This window comes from Rhinopithecus roxellana, chromosome 17, assembly GCF_007565055.1.
Source record: "Rhinopithecus roxellana isolate Shanxi Qingling chromosome 17, ASM756505v1, whole genome shotgun sequence".
Lineage (NCBI taxonomy): Eukaryota > Metazoa > Chordata > Mammalia > Primates > Cercopithecidae > Rhinopithecus > Rhinopithecus roxellana.
The window spans coordinates 56,128,761-56,148,206 of NC_044565.1; the positions used below are offsets into that span (position 1 = coordinate 56,128,761).

Sequence of the window (19,446 nt, forward strand, 5' to 3'; positions counted from 1 at the left end):
AAAACATGGACTTAAGTAGAACCGGTGCGGATGAAACAACTTTAACACCAATCACGCAAGTGACTGTGAATCGAGCCTCTGGCGTTTCAGGGCTCACAGAAGTTTCAACCTGAATAAATTCAGACCAAGCCACACCCTCCACCACGCCTGTGCCCCAGGCCAGAGCTCACATCCCAGTGACCCGCCGGTCCATCGGCTGTAATCTAAAAGTGCCCATAGCTCCCTTTTACTTTGTTTTAAAGCATTCTCATCCACTCCAGCAGAAAACCTTCCCAACTCTTCTTCCCAGATGCTTCACAAATACATCCTTACTGGCCCACTGCCCTAATCCAAGCTCGGGAGACCCATTTCCTCCCTGGACTGCCACACTCTCTTTCTCTCTGTCCTCCCTATTTCCACGATTGGCAGCCCCTGCAACCCAAAGCAACAGCAATGATTTTCAAGCATAGACCAATTCATGATTCATCCACGCAATCTCCAGACAAAGCTCCATTTTCCTGTTATCTGTGGCTGGTTTGTGGTCAAGCCTGACTCCTGCCTCCACTTCCCTATCTCAGCCCCTCCCTGGCCTCACTGCCTCCTCCAGCGCCCACGTGCTCTGAGCTTGTCCATGCTTCCAGCTCATTGTTCACCTGTGTTTTGGCGTGTCTGTGGCTTCTCAGCTTTTCTCAGTTAAACATGTGGCTTTGCAGAGACCTGACTGCCCTATCCAAAAGGACCCACGTTCTCACCCACTCCAGCTCTCTTCTTCTGCATAAGATTTATTCCGATTTTAAACACCTTTATCTTCATTGTTAGTTTCTGTTTTGATCTATCTCTTCTGACAGCCTGCATACTCAATGAGAATACAGTGTTTACTTTTGTAAACAGAGTTCCTGGCCCAGAACAGGCTAACAGATATTCATTAAATGAAAACAAGAGTCAGGCCTCATTCACTAAGCTAAAAGGAAATGTATAAAACAAACCAGAATAAAGTGGAAGGAATCACTCTATCCAATTTCAAAATTTATTATATTGTTGCAGAAATAAAAAATTGTGCAGCACTGTGGTAGGATAGACACATAGGCCAATTGGACATCTATAGGCCAAAAAAAAAAAAAAAAGAAAAGAAAACGGAGAGAAAGAAAATCAACCTAAATCCCACACCTAATATATTGATTCTAAATGGATCAAGACTTAAATTTAAACCTGAAAATCATACAGCCTTTTAAAAACAACACAGGAGAGAATCTCTGGGATGTGGCTCCTGGCAGAGTCCTTAGACTTGACACCAGAAGCAAGATTCCTAAGACAAGAAATTGATGAACTGCATCGCCTCAAAATTAAACATTTTGCTCTGTAAAAGCCCATATGAAGAGGATTAAAAGACAGGATACAGACTGGGAGAAAATATATTTGCAAAGAACAAAAAAAGGAGCAGAACTTTGACACAGAAAGAATTCTCACAACTCAGCAGTTTAGAAAAATTCAATCAGAAACTGGGAAAAAAGCATCAACAGACATTTCACTGAGGAGGATACTCAGATGCCAAGCAGGGCGTGGGAAGATGCCCCAATCCTCAGCCTTTAGGAGAACAGATCAAACGCGCAACAAGCTGTGGCCACACACCTATCAGAGTGGCTAAAATTAAAAACATAAGATAGTGACAACATAGAATGCTGGGGAGGATGCAGAGACACTGGAGAACTCAGACCAGGTCGGGGGAGGCGAAGTTGCGGAACCAAGCTGGAAAGCACGCAGTAATGATTCAGCCCAGCTAGTGCATCTGGGAGCATTTGTCCTGAAGAAATGAAGACTCAAGTTTCCAAAAAGCCTGTAGAATCTCTGGGAAATGTCCTCACGGGCGGAAAATGTCCTCACGGGCAGAAAATGTACAATGTCTTTATCTTTGTGTCATCAATACAGAGACCAATGCCTTGAAGTGGCGTCTGTGTAAATGCTGGCTACATGAAAGACTCGTTTACGAGTAACAAGGAACACGGGTGAAAGCCCTGAGGACCTGGAGGTGCCGAGCGCTTCTGGTTTAATTCTCACAGCACCCTGGAAAGCTACTTACAGTCAAGTTTATGATAAAAATGAGGTCATTTGGGGTAAAATAAAGCACCTTGCCTAATGCGACATAGTGACCATCTGCTCTGGAGTGAGCGGCGGGTCAGTGCAGCACTGACGCACCATCTCTTCCCAGCCCAGCACTCAGCCTCCGCACCAGGAGGTCCTCAGAAATGAGGAAGGCAAATAGAAAGCAAGTGGTTCACTGGAAGGAAAGTAAGTTATAAACAAGGGCAAACAAAGTGCTGAGACATGCGTAATTCCGGCACAAGGCTTAGGGTAAGGCATGATGTTTCCCCACTGGGTTCAAAGAAACAGCACTCCCTGGTTCCTCACTGACATCCTTCATTCTGATAAGACAGAGTCCCTTCCCTGTGCTGCCAACTGCTCAATTTAGGAAGATCTCTTCCTTGACTTAGGAAGCTGTCAGTGCACACAAAGCAATCTTGTCTACTCCTGTGAATATGCCCAAAAGAACAGTGTGAGAAATAATAGGATCCTGATTATATGCTCTTTGGTAGATGGTGGCACATAAATACAAAATCAGTTCCCATTTGCACCTGCCTGTAGAATATATCCCTTCAGTGGGATCTGTTCTTAATCAGTACCTAAGTTATTTAAGTAGGAATATACTGCTACATATTGTTGATAATTTCTTCTTATTGTTAAAGCTTAAATAGATATTTTTCTTAGTATAATAGTAATACCTGTGTCGTGGAAAATGTACAAGCACTAAGCAGCAGAAAGGAATATGGCAGTTATCTTAACAATCTTCAGAAACATACCTTGTCTGCATTTTGGTATAAGTTTGTCCAGCAATTTCTTTTTTCTTTTTTTGAGACAGAGTCTTGCTCTGTCTCCCAGGCTGGAGTGCAGTGGCGTGATCTCGGCTCACTGCAAGCTCCGCCTCCCAGCTTCATGCCATTCTCCTGCCTCAGCCTCCCGAGTAGCTGGGACTACAGGTGCTCACAACCACGCCCAGTGAATTTTTTGTATTTTTAGTAGAGACAGGGTTTCACCATGTTTGTCAGGATGGTCTCGATCTCCTGACCTAGTGATCCATCCACTTCGGCCTCCCAAAGTGCTGGGATTACAGGCGTGAGCCACCGCGCCTGTCCTGTCCAGGAATTTCAAATGCTGCACAGGGTCGTTTAGGCTGACTGAGCTGTAGTCGAGATGCCTTTTGCATACAACACCTCTAAGCACCTTCTCCCAGGCTCCATTTACATTTGCTAATATTCATGGGCACCTTCCTTGTCCATGAGGAGGAGAAAAGAGTGTGTATATGTGTGCACAAGCACAATGTGGGAGAGGTTTATGTCTAAAGCTTTGAAGAAAAGTGGATAATTTGGTGTTTTTTATGGAAGTTCAAGTCTGAGAGTCTGCAGTTAAAGAAAGAGCTGGAAACCTAGGTGAGTTTACCAGAAAAGCCCTATGCAAAATGTAATAGAAGAAAGCTCACAGAACTATTAAAGAAAGGCTTTAAGAGACAAGCAGAGAGATCTCAAAGGAGATGATACAGTAGAACATGCCAGGAATTGACCCCTCCACAAAAACACAACAAACAGCAGCGCCCCAACATACAGGAAGCATTTGGCAGAATTGCAAGAGGAAACAGAGAGTTCTGTCAAAGCAGTTGAAGACTCCAGTACCTCACTTTCAATTATAAACAAGACATTTAGGCAGAAGATTAATAAGGAAATAGGAGAGCTAAACAACAGTATAAACCAAATGGACCCAGCAAACACTGACAGAGCACTCCACCACCACCAGCAACTTATATATTCTTCTCAAGGACACATGAGACATTCTCCAGGAAAGACCATATCAGAAAATACTTTGAGACTAACAAAAATGAAAACATGACATACGAAAGCTTAGATGATGTAGCCAAAGCAGCACTCAGAGGAAAATTTATAGCTGTCCATACCTGCACCATAAAAGAGGACCTCAAATTCATAATCTACCTTTACACTGTGAATAACTAAAAAACTAAGAGAAAAATAAATGCAAAGCTAGCATATAGAAGAAAATAATGTTTAGAGCATAAATGAAATAATAACAACAAAAATAATAGAATCAACGAAAACATAAGTTTATTATTTGAAAAGATCAATGAAATTGGCAATCTTTAGCAGGATTATGGCAAATGAAAGAACAATTACAACTTAGAAAACAAAAGTGGGGGTATTTCTGCTGACTTTTTACAAATAAGAAAGATTATAGGAGAAAACTGTAAAGAAATACATGCAAACAAATTAGATAATATTGGTAGAATGGGCAATTCATAGAAGCACATAAATTACAAAAACTGACTCAATAAGAAACACATCTGAAGAGCCTTATAACAAACAAAGTGACCGAATCAACAATCAAAACCTCCTACAAAGTAAAAGTCTCAGACCAGCTGCCTTCACTGCTGAATTCCACCAAACACTCAGAAGAGAGTTAACACCAATCCTACTCAAACTCTTCCAAAGAGTTGAGGAGAAGAGAACACCTCCTGAGACACTCCACAAGACCAGCACGGCCCTGGCAGTGAACAGTCTCTTCAACAGATACTGCTGGAACACCCAGATATCCACACGCAGAAGAATGACAGCAGACCCGTATCTCATACCTTCTACCAAAACAACTCAAAATGGATCAAAGACATGAAATAAGAGATAAAAAACATAAAAGGCTTAGAAAAAAACACAGAGATATTGGATAAGATCTTACTGTCTTAGACGTGATGCCCAAAGCACAAGCAACAGAAACAAACAATCAAATATAAATTGATCAAAACTAAAACCTTTTTGGTTTTTGCGTCAAAGGACACCATTAGTAAAGTGGAAAGACAACCCACAGAATGGGAGAAAATGTTTGCAGATTATGTATTTGAAGAGGGTCTAGTGTTCAAAATATCTAAAAACACTCCTGCAACTAAAAAATAAAAAGGCAAGCAACCCAATTAACAAATGGGCCAAGGACTTGAACAGACTTTTCTCTGAAGAAGATGTACAAACAGCCAACAAGAACATGAAAATATGTTCAATGTTATGGTCATTAAGGAAATGCCAGTCAAAACCACAATGAGACACCATTTTACATCCACCAGGGTGGCAGTAATAGTAATTATAATTATAGTAATAAAAGTGAGGCCAGCCACAGTGACTTACGGCCCAGCTGCAGTGGCTCATACCTGTAATCCCAGCATTTTGGGAGGCTGAGGCAGGCAGATCACTTGAGGTCAGATACAACACTAGCCTGGCCAACATGGCAAAACTCTGCCTCTACTAAAAATACAAAAAAGAAAAAAGAAAAAATCTAGCTGGGCACGGTGCACTGAGATCGCACCACTGCACTCCAACCTGGATGACAGAGACTCCACCTTAAAAAACTAATAAATAAGGCCGGGTGCAGTGGCTCATGTCTGTAATCCCAGCACTTTGGGAGGCCAAGGTGGGTGGATCACGAGGTCAGGAGATCAAGACCATCCTGGCTAACACGCTAAAGCCCTGTCTCTACTAAAAATACAAAACAATTACCCAGGCGTGGTGGCAGGCGCCTGTAGTCCCAGCTACTCGGAAGGCTGAGGCAGGAGAACGGCATGAACCTGGGAGGCAGAGCTTGTGGCGAGCCAAGATTGCACCACTGCACTCCAGCCTGGGTGACATCTCAAAAACAATAATAATAATAATAAATATAATAATAATAATAATAATAATAATAATAAAAGTGTTGATGAGAAATAGGAGCCCTCATATCTCACTGGTTGGAATGAAAAGTGACTCAGAGACTGGTAAATAGTGAGGTAGTTCCTCAAAAAGTTAAACACAGAATTCCCGTGTGACACAGCAATCCCACTTCTAGGTATACATCTAAGAGAAATGAAAACATATCTGCACAGAAAAATGTATCCAAATTATAGCCACGTTATTTATAATATCCAAACGGTAAAAGAACCCACACATTCGTTAGTGGATGTATGAATGAATAATTAAGATACATATGTATTAGGCCGGGCGCGGTGGCTCAAGCCTGTAATCCCAGCACTTTGGGAGGCCGAGACAGGCGCATCACGAGGTCAGGAGATCGAGACCATCCTGGCTAACACGGTGAAACCCCGTCTCTACTAAAAAATACAAAAAAACTAGCCGGGCCAGGTGGCGGGCGCCTGTAGTCCCAGCTACTCGGGAGGCTGAGGCAGGAGAATGGCGTAAGCCCGGGAGGTGGAGCTTGCAGTGAGCTGAGATCCGGCCACTGCACTCCAGCCTGGGTGACAGAGCGAGACTCCGTCTCAAAAAATAAAATAAAATAAAATAAAAAGATACATATGTACAAAGGAATATTGTTCAGTTATAAAAAAGATTTAAATAGTATACCTGCCACAGAGTAAATGAACATCAGAAACATGGCAAATGAAAGAGATCAGACACATACCATTTGACGCTTTGCATATCTGCAGAGATGGAAAGCAGATTAGTGCTGAATCTGGAGGAGGTGAATGGAGTCACGGGTCCAGGGTGTGCTGGGGTGATGAAAAATCGTGAACCGAGAGAGAGATGGTGGCTGTAGGACACTGTGAATGTACTAGATGCCACCGCAATGGACACTGTAAAGTGGATAATTTTGTCTCCTATGAATTCAATTTCAATTAAAAAAAGTGGCAAATGGTGAAAATAATTTTCTGAGAAAAAGAAATTGATGAATGTCACAAAGGCTCTGGCCTTTTCAAAAATAAGAATTGTAGAATGAATCAGTGTTTTCAGTTATGTAAATGTATACATGATTTAAAAGTAAACATTTCAAGATTAACCATCTAAAACAGAGAGACGTGGATGGAGACGCAGGACACAGGTTTGGGGAGAAGACCCTTCTTCCTGCGTGGTGGGCTGGGCAAGGCTCTGATGTGTGGACCCCGGAAGCTCCCGTGGCGGCTTCTCGCCCTCCGTATTCTCTTGTAGAGCAGCAGCATCTGTGAATTTTCACAAAGTGGAGCTCCGGAAAGAGACCAGGCAAATGGGAACTGGGGAGGAAAAACCGAAAGGCGGAGACGCTCAGTGACCTCTGGAGCAGGTGGGCAGTGGCCTCATCTGACACCTGCCCCCAGGGATGCACCCAACAGGACATGGGGAGCTCGGCCTCGGTAAACTCTGGCTGTCAGATCAGTGGCCACTAGAACTACAAACACTTGTTCATTAGGAATAAAAGTGTCCCAAGTGGGACTTTCTCAGGTGAGAGAAATGCTCTGTGTCTTGATGGGAATGTGGGTTCCTCGGTGGCCACATTGCCAAAGTCACTGAGTCACACACAGAAGCACTGAGCATCTCACTGTGTGTAAATTCTGTCTCCACAAAGGAACAAGGGCTGAACACCAGTCACCTGCTTTGTGCAGGGGAGTGAGTTAGCAATTCTGAAGCCATCTTGCTTAACACATGGGAAGTATCTTGAGGAGAGTGGTCTGTCTATGATTGCCGGGGAGGGCATGGACATGCATGGACTACGTCACTTCGGAGAAGTTTCAGCCTCCTAAACACGTATCATCTGGCTCTGCCCGCTGAGAGGGCCCAGGAGCAACGAGCTTACCCAGGGTCCAGAGCTTGGTTTCCAAATCTCATTCTCCACTGACGAGAACCAGCGTCCCCGGAGAAAGAGCTGAGCCCAAGACCACGGCCGGGGAGCCCCAATGCCTTAGAGAGTGAGGAAGTCTTCAGAGAACGCTGGTGAATGTTCAGAGACACTTAAGCAGCTCAAAGAGGCTCCCACCAGCCAGAGCTGGGAGCGTTTTACAGCCAAACTGAGTGACCGTAGTAAAGTATTGTGATAATTAACATGATAAAAATCCATGAGTTTAGCCTGGTGTGGTAGCAATGCAGAGGCCAGAGGATCCCCTGAGCCCAGGAGTTTGAGGCCAGCCTGGGCACCCAGCCAGACCTGTCGCTGCAAAAAGGAAAAACAAAAAAGACTCTATAAGTCTATACTGATATGATTGAAACAAATAAATAAATGGTGTTAATGAGTGACTGATTAAATAAATGAAAAGTTTTCACTCACAGCAGAATGATAGCAAATAAATATAGAAGGAATGGGTGGTGAGCTTAGAAAATCGTGAATGAAGAGAAACAGGACAAAAAGTGTCTTCCCACGAGTTACTTACTTATTAGTTACAAAAGGAAAGGTTCTAACTTCGGTGGAGAAAACTGGCCAACAGCCCCTTGACCACGTGATCAAAGTCAGCCTCAGCATGGAGGCAGGACGGCCTCGTCTGCACGGGGTATTAACAGGAAGCCTGGAAAGGCCACTGGAGCTTCGGCGGTGCTGCTGCTGCACAGACCACACCTGGATGGGACGTCGAGGAGGTGTCAGACAAACCCAGACTGAGGGGCTGGAAGAAATCACTGGGCTGAACTCGGAGGGTGTCGAGGTAAGAGAGATAAAGACCTCCCGAGGAGCTGCTCCATGTGAGAGAGGACGGCAGGTGCGACCACACGGCGGACGGCAGGTGCAACCACACATGCAGCAGGTCATGCCCCAGGTCTTGTTCCAGGACTCTGAAAAGAGAAGCTGTCAAGGATATTGTTGTGTATTAATAAATTGTGCACTAGATAATATAGTACTTAATTTAGTATACAGATAGTGGATTAGATCATAGTATTGCATTACAATTATATTTCCAATAGTGATAGCTGTGCTTAGGCTGTCAGAAAATACACAATGAAGTATGTAAAAATTAAAGAACCACTATGTCCACAACTTAGTCTCAAATGGATCAGAAAAAGATAGATAGATAGATGATAGATAGATGATTAGGTTGATAGATCATTAGATAGATGATAGATAGATGGTAAGAGAGATGATTAGGTAGGTAGATAGATGATAGATAGACGATAGACAGATAGATGATAGATAGATGATCAATAGATGATAGATAGATATTAGATAGATGATAGACAGATAATGTGATGGGGCAAAATGTACCAGTTGGTGTGTCTGGGTAACACATTATCGACAGTTTTAAAAATTATTCTTACAACATTTCCATAAGTTTGATATATCGAAATTTCAAAAATACAAATAATTGCATCCTCCAAAAATGGCGGCAATAAATGAAGGAATGAATAAGTCGAACTTGATTAAAAGCTTACTTTTATTTATGAAAAGACATACGAGAGTGAGAAAGCAAGGTGATGTCTGTGCGCATGTGTGTTATGAAAGAGATGTCCACGTAGCTCATAAATACATAAGCAGCTTTGCACCATCCATGGGCATAGAAAGTGGTGCAACCACTTTGGGAAAGTGTTTGGTGATATCTACAACAGAGAAACACATACACACACACACACACACACAGTTGTGAGTTAGCAATTCCACTACTACCAGTATAAATGACTGCTATGCCCACCAAAATACAGACACAAAAATGTTTATAGCAATTTTATTGATAAGAGCTAAAAAACTAGAAAGAATCTAAATGTTCAGCTGTAGTTAAATGGATAAATATGTTGCACAGTGGAATACCGTGTTGCAACAGAAAATATAATAAACTATGCTGCAAAAATATGAATCTCACAGCTATAATGTTCCTTGACAGAAGCCAGAAGCAAGATAATACATATGATAACAAAGATACATATTCATATGAAATTCAAAATAGAAGTGAAATGAATCTTCAGAACAGGTTGTGGTGATGTTTGCTCCCAGGGCTGCTGGCCAGGAGGGAGCAGGGATCAGCCTTTGTGGTATGTGTGTTCAATGCCTATACCTGGGTAGTGTGCACACAGCTGTACACGTGGGCAAAGTCCACTGAGCTTCATGTTTGAGATTTGTGGTCATTGCTTTGTGTAGATCATACTTCAATATATGGAAAAATATAAATAAAAAATAAGACATCCTTCATGTATTGCCATAGAATGGTGACATATACAACAATTAGGGCACAAGAACTATATTTCATTAAGTTTTCATATTTCTCCCATCATAATACATAATGACTTCAAAGTATTCCATTTTATGCATATGCCATAACACTTTTGATAATTGCCTGTTCTTGAATATTTAGGTTATTTCTAATATTTCATTCCAATATTTTTCTCTAAACACTCGATCAATTGTCACCTCTGTTACAAAATCTCACCATGCATGCTTTTTTCTTTTTCTTTTCTTTTTTTTTTTTTTTTTTTTGAGGCAAGATCTCACTCTGTCAGCCAGGCTGGAGTGCAGCGGTGTGATCACAACTCACTGCAGCCTTGACCTCCTGGGTTCAAGCGATCCTCCCGCCTCAGCCTCCTGAGAAGCTGGGATGAGAGGTGCACGCCACCATGCCTGCCTAATTTTTTCTTAGTTTTTGTAAAACAGGGTCTCGTTATGTTGCTTAGTTGGCATGCTTATTCTTTTGGTAGAGTGCCTGGTTGTTAAATTGCTGGGTACATGGTGGGAACCATGCTGAAGCTTTTCTAATGCATTCAAAATGTCTTCTATCAAAATCGTGTGCTAATTTACGTTCCAGCATGACAGCCCCTGAAGCATTCTGATTATGGAGACACTGTTCCTCTCTCCCCAGCACAAGCTCTTTTCATCTTCCACTTTCCAGTTTCCAGTATCACATGTGGGTCACTTACTTGGCCCACCCACATGGGTATTAATAATGGAATTATGTCTCCCACGTTTCCTAATGGGCTCATATTTAATGTCCAACCATGCGATGACGTTCACCAGCTGACACCCGGGGGGTTGATGTTGACGCCTCTTCTTTCTCTTCCTCCTCCTCTTCCTTGTCTTGCCCCTTCGTATTGTTATGGCAAAATAATATTCAAGGCAGTATGACCTTGTGACATAACCAATATAATAAATGATGCTGAAAAATCCAATCTAATCTATAGATGACCAATCAATGCACACATGCTTTTCAAGCAAACATCTATAACTCTTTTCAAGGAGAAAAGCTTTTTTCGGCAAAAGACCTTTGGCAAAAATTTAATGAAGTTCATATTCACTTCATTTTCCTGAAGAAATAAAGGTAACTTACATAAAGGCACAAGCATTCCCACGATATATCCCTGAGTCTACTGCTGGTAATGAATCAGTATTCTGGCAAGTCTCCAAACTTCGAAACCAAAGAATAGACCAAGATTTAGGATTGCAAATAAGTTTTTCCACTGCATTTTGAAAAAAAGAAATCACACTTGCAAGGATTGCCTAGAAGGCCTTTGTGACAGAGCCACTGTTTAATCCCCAGCCTCATCTCGATGACCAGCGCCTGCTGCCCCTCCGCCACCCAACGCACCCACCCCAGCAGCTGCCTCAGTGTCCTGGCATGTGTCTTCTTGGGATGGTCTGCCCCTTCCATCCTCTGTCCCACACCTGTCACCTCTTCGTCTGTAGAAGGAGTTATTTCAGGCCCCACCTAGAACAATGTTCTGCAGGAACCCCTTCCACCCCCAAGGCCTCCCCTCCTCCTCCCCTCATCCCCGGGGCTTGCTGACCTCTGTGTAGCTGTCCCATCCCTGTGACTGTGGCTATTCTGTGGGGGTCCAGTCACGAAGTCAGCCTCGCTGGCCCCGCACACCATGGCCCTTCAGAGAGCCTCCCACGGAGGAGATTTGTCTCTAAAACGATGCGGAGAGCTCCTCCTGAAACTGCTTCTGAGCTGCCTCTAAGGAACCATGTGACCTTGATCAAAGGGCTGCCTTGGTCTCTAGAAAGGAGGGGTGTGGAACGAGGAGGCCTAAATCCCCTTCCCCATGTCATGGTTTCCAAGAAGGATGAACAAGCTCCCTCCACACCCCAACCCTGCCACGTGTCCCCCGCACTGTACCTTGGTGTCACCACATTTGAAACAGCGTAGATCTGCCTGCAAACGCACACACTTCTGCTGACGCTGCCCTAAAAGTGATCACAGCGACAGTCCCCACATGATCCGCCGGCCCCAGTTTTCACAGCTTCAGCACTTGACCACTTCACGGGGGATCCCATTAAGCTGTTGCTACATGATAGACACCCAATGTATTTTTACCAAATGAGTCAATTTGAATAATCTAGACTTGAGGTTAAATGAAAGCACAGAAAGGGTCAAGAATTACTAAAAGGACAGTAAACAAATGTTATAGAAATTCACCGTTCAAGGAAGGAGGGGTGGGAGAAAAGGTGCATAATCCTTGCAAGCCTTTTTAGTACTGAAAGACAAGAAAGCTAAAGTGAAGTGGTCCTCCACCACCTAGTGGCCGGGCTCAGTAACAGGGAAACTCCGCTCAGTCCCTACAGCAAGGTGATTCTCAGGGAACTCATCGGGTTCCTGAATCCCACGAGTAATCAGTGAGGGTTAGGTTATTTTTCTAATTATTGATGATTACAATAGTAACACAAACTAGTTAATAGAGAATAAATCTAAGTAAGTTGAAAAGATACAAACAAACAATTAAAGGAAAAGTATGTATTTCTTAATCGTGTTTTGAAATAAAAGTTAAAATAAAATCACCATGACCATGGTTCCCTGCGGATTAATAGTTTATAATATATTTTACTCGGCTCACAAATGTGCCAACCAAGACCCACGAAGGCCAGAAGCTTTGCCTGAAGCCACACAGGAGCTTAAGGAACTCACGTGGGGTCAAGTGAAAAAGCAGTGGTGCTGGGATTCAAAGCCAGTATTAGGCAACTCACACCACCAACTCAGGCGTTTGATGTAATAAGAGGCAAGGTTACGCTGAGTTTATTTATTATGCTTCATATACTTCCAGCTGCATCTGAAAGGTGAGGGTGTATGGGATGGAAGCACATCTGGTGGGTGGACATGAGGACCACAGCAGCTGCGTCTGGAAGATGAGGGTGCCTGAGATGGAAGATCTGGTGAGTGGACATGAGCATCCTGGGTATACTGAGTAAACTCAGCCAAGGATGCATTGCAGGAGGTGAGGAAGCTGACTGTGGTTTGGATGTCGTTTGCGTCTCCACCAAGTTCCATGTGAAACGTGATCCTCGGTGTCTTGGTGTTTGGAGGTGGGGCCTGGTGGGAGGTGTTCACGTCCTGGGGCTGAATCCCTCTTTGTGAGGTAGTGAGTGTGGTTTCACTCTCAGAGACTGGACTGGACTGGCTCCCGCTGGAGCTGTTGTTATAAGGTGCAGCTGCTGCTTCTGGTTGGTCCTCTCCGCATCTGTTCACTTCTCTGACCTTCTCCACCATGTTACCCAGCTCAGAAGCTCGCAGGGAGCAAAGACCAGGCCCTTGAACTTCTCAACCTACAGAACAGTGAGTTAAATAAATATTTTTTCTTATAAATTACCCAGTCTCAGGTAATTCTCTTAGCCACTCCACAGGGACAAGGCCGTGTGGGAGATGGAACACACCTGACGGGCCTGCCTCTGTGACAGAGTGAGGCTTGGGCAGCTCGGGCTACCTGCACAACCGTGCAACCAGGGTCCCTTAAGCATGCAGGCAGGCCCTGGGGATGAAGTGTTAAAAGAGACCAATGACCTGTCTTTGGCCTTGAACAATTTCACACCCTGGGTCCTCATTTCTTCTCTACAAATTCCCCTGGTACTGTGTTCACTTACTGCCTGCACCATGCTCCTCCAATCATTAAACCACTACCCAGCTGGTTTCCCCTAAGCAATCTGGGGTTTATTCTCAGCTTTGCAGAATCATTGATGTCCGGCAATGCTTCTGGTTCTCCTTCTGGGCACCTGTTAAAACTGCACTCTTCTGCCCCCTGGAGGTTGTACAAGGGCATGTGACTTGCCTTAGTGAAAAGTGAACTCTGTCGTGGCTGGGAAGAAACCAGCAAGAGCGGAGTTCTTTGTCTCATCAAGACACCAGACACGTTCTAGACCTTTGCAGTCCAGTATGGGAGAAACCAGCCACATTAAAATGAAATAGAATTAAACATTCTGTTTCTCGGTTGCATTTGTCACAGGTCAAACGCTCAGAGCCATATGTGGCTGGAGGCTGCCATGTTACACAGTGCAAATCCACAGAGCGTTTCATCCAATGGTATGTCATTCCACAGCCCGCTGCCCTGACGAGGGAAATGCACAGAGCCTCCTCCTGACCCACGGCGCACATGTAGTAAGAGACAGAGCAAATTTATTTTTAAAGACACTAACATTTTAGAGATTTTGTGTCAGTAACACAATCTATTTTATCCTGTGTGTTGCAAGTTTCTTCCAAATTGCTAAAAAATAAATGAGTAGCTCAAAGCCATACAAAAAAGATAACATTGGTAAAGTAATCATATTGGTAAATATAAAAGCCAGCATTGGCCGGGCACAGTGGCTCACGCCTGTAATCCCAGCACTTTGGGAGGCCAAGGCAGGTGGATCTTGAGGTCAGGAGTTCAAGACCAGCCTGGCCAAGATGGTGAAACCCCGTCTCTACTGAAAATACAAAAAAATAGCTGGAATTGGTGGCAGGCGCCTGGAATCCCAGCTACTTGGGAGGCTGAGGCAGGAGAATCACTTAAACTCAGAGGCTGTAGGTTGCAGTGAGCCGAGATTGCACCACTGCACTGCAGCCTGGGCAAGAGAGTAAGACTCAGGTCTCAAAAAAAAAAAAAAAAAAAAAAGGCCAGCATCATTGTATTTTTGTTTGTAACTCCCTCTTTTCTTTCCTACATAACTTGAAAAGCATAGGTGAGAGTTTTAGAGACTAGAGAAGCAGCTGTCCATTCTGGACCCCTGGTGATACAGGTGCCCAGAGTGTGGAGATGAACTAGACGTGGCTCCGTCGAAACCCAAAGCCATGTGATGCTTTGTAAAAATGTTTCTCTGGAATTAGGTTTCAGAATACAAAGCAAGAATTATCTGGAGCCGGCACCATTTACACATATACCTCTTTCCGCCATGATCTTGTCTGTCCAGCTATTACTAAAACCGGGGAGGGGATGCACCACACAAGGGCATCCTTTGTGACAGTAACATCAGGCTGTAGAGCTGTGTAGGAGCAGAGTCTATCTGCTCCTGAAGCTATGCTGGATCAATTCAAAATAGATTGCTGTAAGATTAGAATGTTAAGTGTAATGTCAAAGGTAAATATAAAGAAAATAACTAAAAAGTTTATACAGAGGGGAAATTAGTCAAGGATCAAAGGAGTAGAGTATGTCAATCAAATACAAAAATAAGGCTGTATAAGGGGAATCATGAACAACAAAGAAGACATGAAAACAAATAGAAAAATGGCAGAAGATCCTTCTTGTCATTAATTACTTTAAACATAGAAGCATCAAACTCACTGGCTAAGGTACAAACTTGGCAAAAATTTTTAAATGACCTAATAATCACAACATTTGCTTTAGAGCCAAAGGAATAGGTAGGGTGAGGGGGATGGCGGAGAAGCCATCCTGCAGGAAGATACCGGGAAAGAGCTGGGGAGCCACACCAGGACCTGAAAAACAGACTTTAAGTCAAAAAGGGTCACAAGAGATGAAGAATAATTGATAAAAGGGCTTATTGATCTCGAAGATAGAAAAATTAAAAGCAAATATACATCAAACAGAAAAACCCCACACTATATGAAGAGAACATTGACAGAATGGAAAGGAGAGCTCATAAAAATGTCAACGTTCACTTCAGTAATGACAAGAACAATATTCGGAGGAGTGATAATGACCTAGAAGCAGCCCACAGAAAACTCCACCAACCAGCAGCAGAACCGACATTCATCTCAAGTGCACACGGAACATTCTCCAGCATAGAACAGATGTTAGTCTGAGACAAGCCTCGACAAATGTGAAAAGATTGAATTCATACAGAGCCTTTTCTCTGATCACCAATAGAATGAAGAAATTTACAAACATATAAAAATTAAGCAACACACTCCTCAGCAACTAATTTGTAAAAGAAAAAAAATTGCAAGAGAAATTAGAAAATACTTTGAGATAAATGCAAACAAAACCAAAGTTTACTAAAACTTATGATCTGAAAAGAAAGCAACCTTCAAAGGGAGATTTATAGGTAAAAAGGCCTAAAGCAAAAAAAAAAAAAAAAAAAAAAAAAAAAAAAAAAAGATCTCAGTTGGTAGCCTAACCTTACTAGCAAAAGAAGAGCAAACTAAGCCCAAAGTTACCAGAGGTGTGGAGATGCTGAAGGTTACAATGGTGATCATCATAGTAGATGAGAGAAAAAAAAAAATAGAATCAACAAAACCAAACACTACATTTTTTTGAATAAACAAAACTGTCAAACCCTTAACTTGTTGACTAAAAAAGGAGAGATGGTGTAAATAGCCAAATTCAGAAATAAAAGTGGGTATATTACTACCACCCTTACAGATGTTGAAAGGATCATAAGAGAATGCTGGAAATAGTTGTATGCCAACAAATTAGGTGACCTTGGGAAATGGAAAGAGTCCTGGGGACAGAAATTACCAAGCCCCACTCAAGAAGAAATAAAAATCTGAACAGACCTGTAAAGAGTAAACAAATCGATTCAGTCTTCAAAAATTCCTCAATAAGCAAAAGGCCAGGACCAGATGGCTTTATTGGCTAGTTCTAGAAGTCACTGAAATAATACCAATCCTCAAAACAAAGTACTCTCCTTCCAAAACACACCCAAGGAGAGAACACTTCCTAACCCATCTTGTGAAGCCATCATTACACCAACACCAAAGCAAGACAAGATACAACAGGAAAATAAAACTGCCAACCAGTGTCTCTTAATGTAAATACTCGTAAACTCTACAACAACAAAGGCAGCAATCCAAGTTCAACATGTTAAAGGGATTATACACCCTGCACAAGTGTGATAGATGCCAGAAATGCAAGTGAGGTTCAGCCTCAGAAAATCGATGAATGTAACACATTACATTAAAAAAAGAAGAAAATAATAATCTTGATGTAGAAAAAACATTTGACGAAATTCAATATTATAAAAACACTCAGCTAACCAAGGAAGAAGGTCTCTCTTCCTTGGCCCAAAAATATCCTTTTGGGGCTGTGAAAATGTAGATACAACCACCCCGGACACAAGCTGATAGTTGCTGAAGCTGGAGTTAGACACAAAGGAGTTCACTATGCTACTGTCTACTCTCATGTTCTTGAAATTTTTTGTCATAAATGCTTACATCATCACGTGTAAAAGGTATATTACTTTGACTACTTTCATCAGAATAACAGGTCTTTATATTCTCAGTACACCTAAGTCATCACAGGATAAATTTGCCTTCCATTTTATGTCAGGTCATTTAGCAAAATGTACATTAAGTGCCGGTCCTTGGGCTAATGCATAAGCAATGTGTGAGAACACTGTCTTAGTGAATTTGAGCTTCTCTAAGAAAATTCCATAAACAAGGTGGCCTGTTCTTCCAGTTCTGGAGGCCGGAGGTTCGAGATCGAGGCGGTGGGGGATCTGCTGTCGGGTGAGGGCCGCTTTCTGGTTTCCGGACAGTGCCTTTTTTCCTGTGTCCTCACATAGCAGAAGAGACAGGGTACTCTCTGCGTCCCTTTCATAAGGGCACTAATCTTATCATGATGATTCATGAGGCTCCACCTGCAAAACCTAATCACCTCCCAAATGTCCCACCTCCCAATACCATCACTTTGACCATTAGGTTTCCAACTGTGGATTTGGGGGACACATTTGGTCTATGGCAGGTACACATGGAGATGATTCTTGAATTTGAGCTTCAATCTATTAGGGTAGGAAAAAAAGCAATGAAAATATGATATAAATATACTTTACACACACACACACACACACACACACAATTTTCATACCCAGTAAGACAGCTAATGTTTAAAAACATACAGAGAAAACATAAAATGACAAGCATTTGTTGGGTTGTGGAGGAATCAGGACAATTAAGCATTCATGGCAGAAACATAATACAGTGCAGTCACTAAGGGAACTGTGCGAAGAGGAATATAATATAGTGTAGTCACTGTAGAGAACTGTATGGAGAGGAATATAATATAGTTGGTCACTGTAGGGAACTGTATGGAGAGGAATATAATATAGTGTGTTCACTATGGAGAACTGTATGGAGAGGAATATAATATAGTTGGTCACTGTGGAGAACTGTATGGAGAGGAATATAGTGTGTTCACTATGGAGAACTGTATGGAGAGGAATATAATATAGCACGGTCACTGTAGGGAAATGTATGGAGAGGAATATAATATAGTGTGGTCACTGTGGAGAACTGTATGGAGAGGAATATAATACAGTGTGGTCACTGTAGAGAACTGTATGGAGAGGAATATAATATAGTTGGTCACTATGGAGAACTGTATGGAGAGGAATATAACATAGTGTGTTCACTATGGAGAACTGTATGGAGAGGAATATAATATAGTTGGTCACTGTGGAGAACTGTATGGAGAGGAATATAACATAGTGTGTTCACTATGGAGAACTGTATGGAGAGGAATATAATACAGTGTGGTCACTGTAGAGAACTGTATGGAGAGGAATATAATATAGTTGGTCACTGTGGAGAACTGTATAGAGAGGAATATAACATAGTGTGTTCACTATGGAGAACTGTATGGAGAGGAATATAATATAGTTGGTCACTATGGAGAACTGTATGGAGAGGAATATAATATAGTTGGTCACTATGGAGAACTGTATGGAGAGGAATATAATATAGTTGGTCACTGTGGAGAACTGTATGGAGAGGAATATAGTGTGTTCACTATGGAGAACTGTATGGAGAGGAATATAATATAGCATGGTCACTGTAGGGAAATGTATGGAGAGGAATATAATATAGTGTGGTCACTGTGGAGAACTGTATGGAGAGGAATATAATACAGTGTGGTCACTGTAGAGAACTGTATGGAGAGGAATATAATACAGTGTGATCACTGGAGAACTGTATGGAGAGGAATATAATATAGTTGGTCACTATGGAGAACTGTATGGAGAGGAATATAATACAGTGTGGTCACTATGGAGAACTGTACGGAGAGGAATATAATAGAGTGTGTTCGCTATGGAGAACTGTATGGAGAGGAATATAATATAGTTGGTCACTGTAGGGAACTGTATGGAGAGGAATATAATATAGTGTGGTCACTGTAGGGAACTGTACGGAGAGGATTATAATATAGTTGGTCACTGTAGGGAACTGTACGGAGAGGAATATAATATAGTGTGGTCACTATGGAGAACTGTATGGAGAGGAATATAATATAGTTGGTCACTGTGGAGAACTGTATGCAGAGGAATATAATACAGTGTGGTCACAGGGGAGAACTGTGTGAAGACTCCTCAAAGAACTAAATAGAATTACCATATGACCAGCGATTCCACTTCTCGCTATATTCCAACAAACAGAAAGGAAAACTGAAGACTGGGATTCAGATAGGAGGGATCTGTGCACCACTGCTCCTGGCAGCACCACGCAGAATAGTGGAAACGTGGAATCAGCCCAGAAGCCATCGCTGGATGAACGAGTAAACACGGTGTGGGGCACACAGA

The 19,446-nt window shown here is 42.5% G+C and overlaps 1 long non-coding RNA gene across 1 annotated transcript in view; it reads right to left on the reverse strand.

Annotated features, from left to right (window-relative positions):
• Nucleotides 1-19,446, reverse strand: part of LOC104680240 — a 67,696-nt gene that overhangs the window by 20,969 nt on the left and 27,281 nt on the right. Inside the window, exons 6-9 of the long non-coding RNA XR_004054369.1 lie at nt 11,060-13,269; nt 8,192-8,598; nt 7,621-7,974; nt 6,475-7,060 (exon numbers count right to left, since the gene is read on the reverse strand). This is a non-coding gene — a long non-coding RNA (uncharacterized LOC104680240). The remainder of the gene's footprint in view (nt 1-6,474; nt 7,061-7,620; nt 7,975-8,191; nt 8,599-11,059; nt 13,270-19,446) is intronic.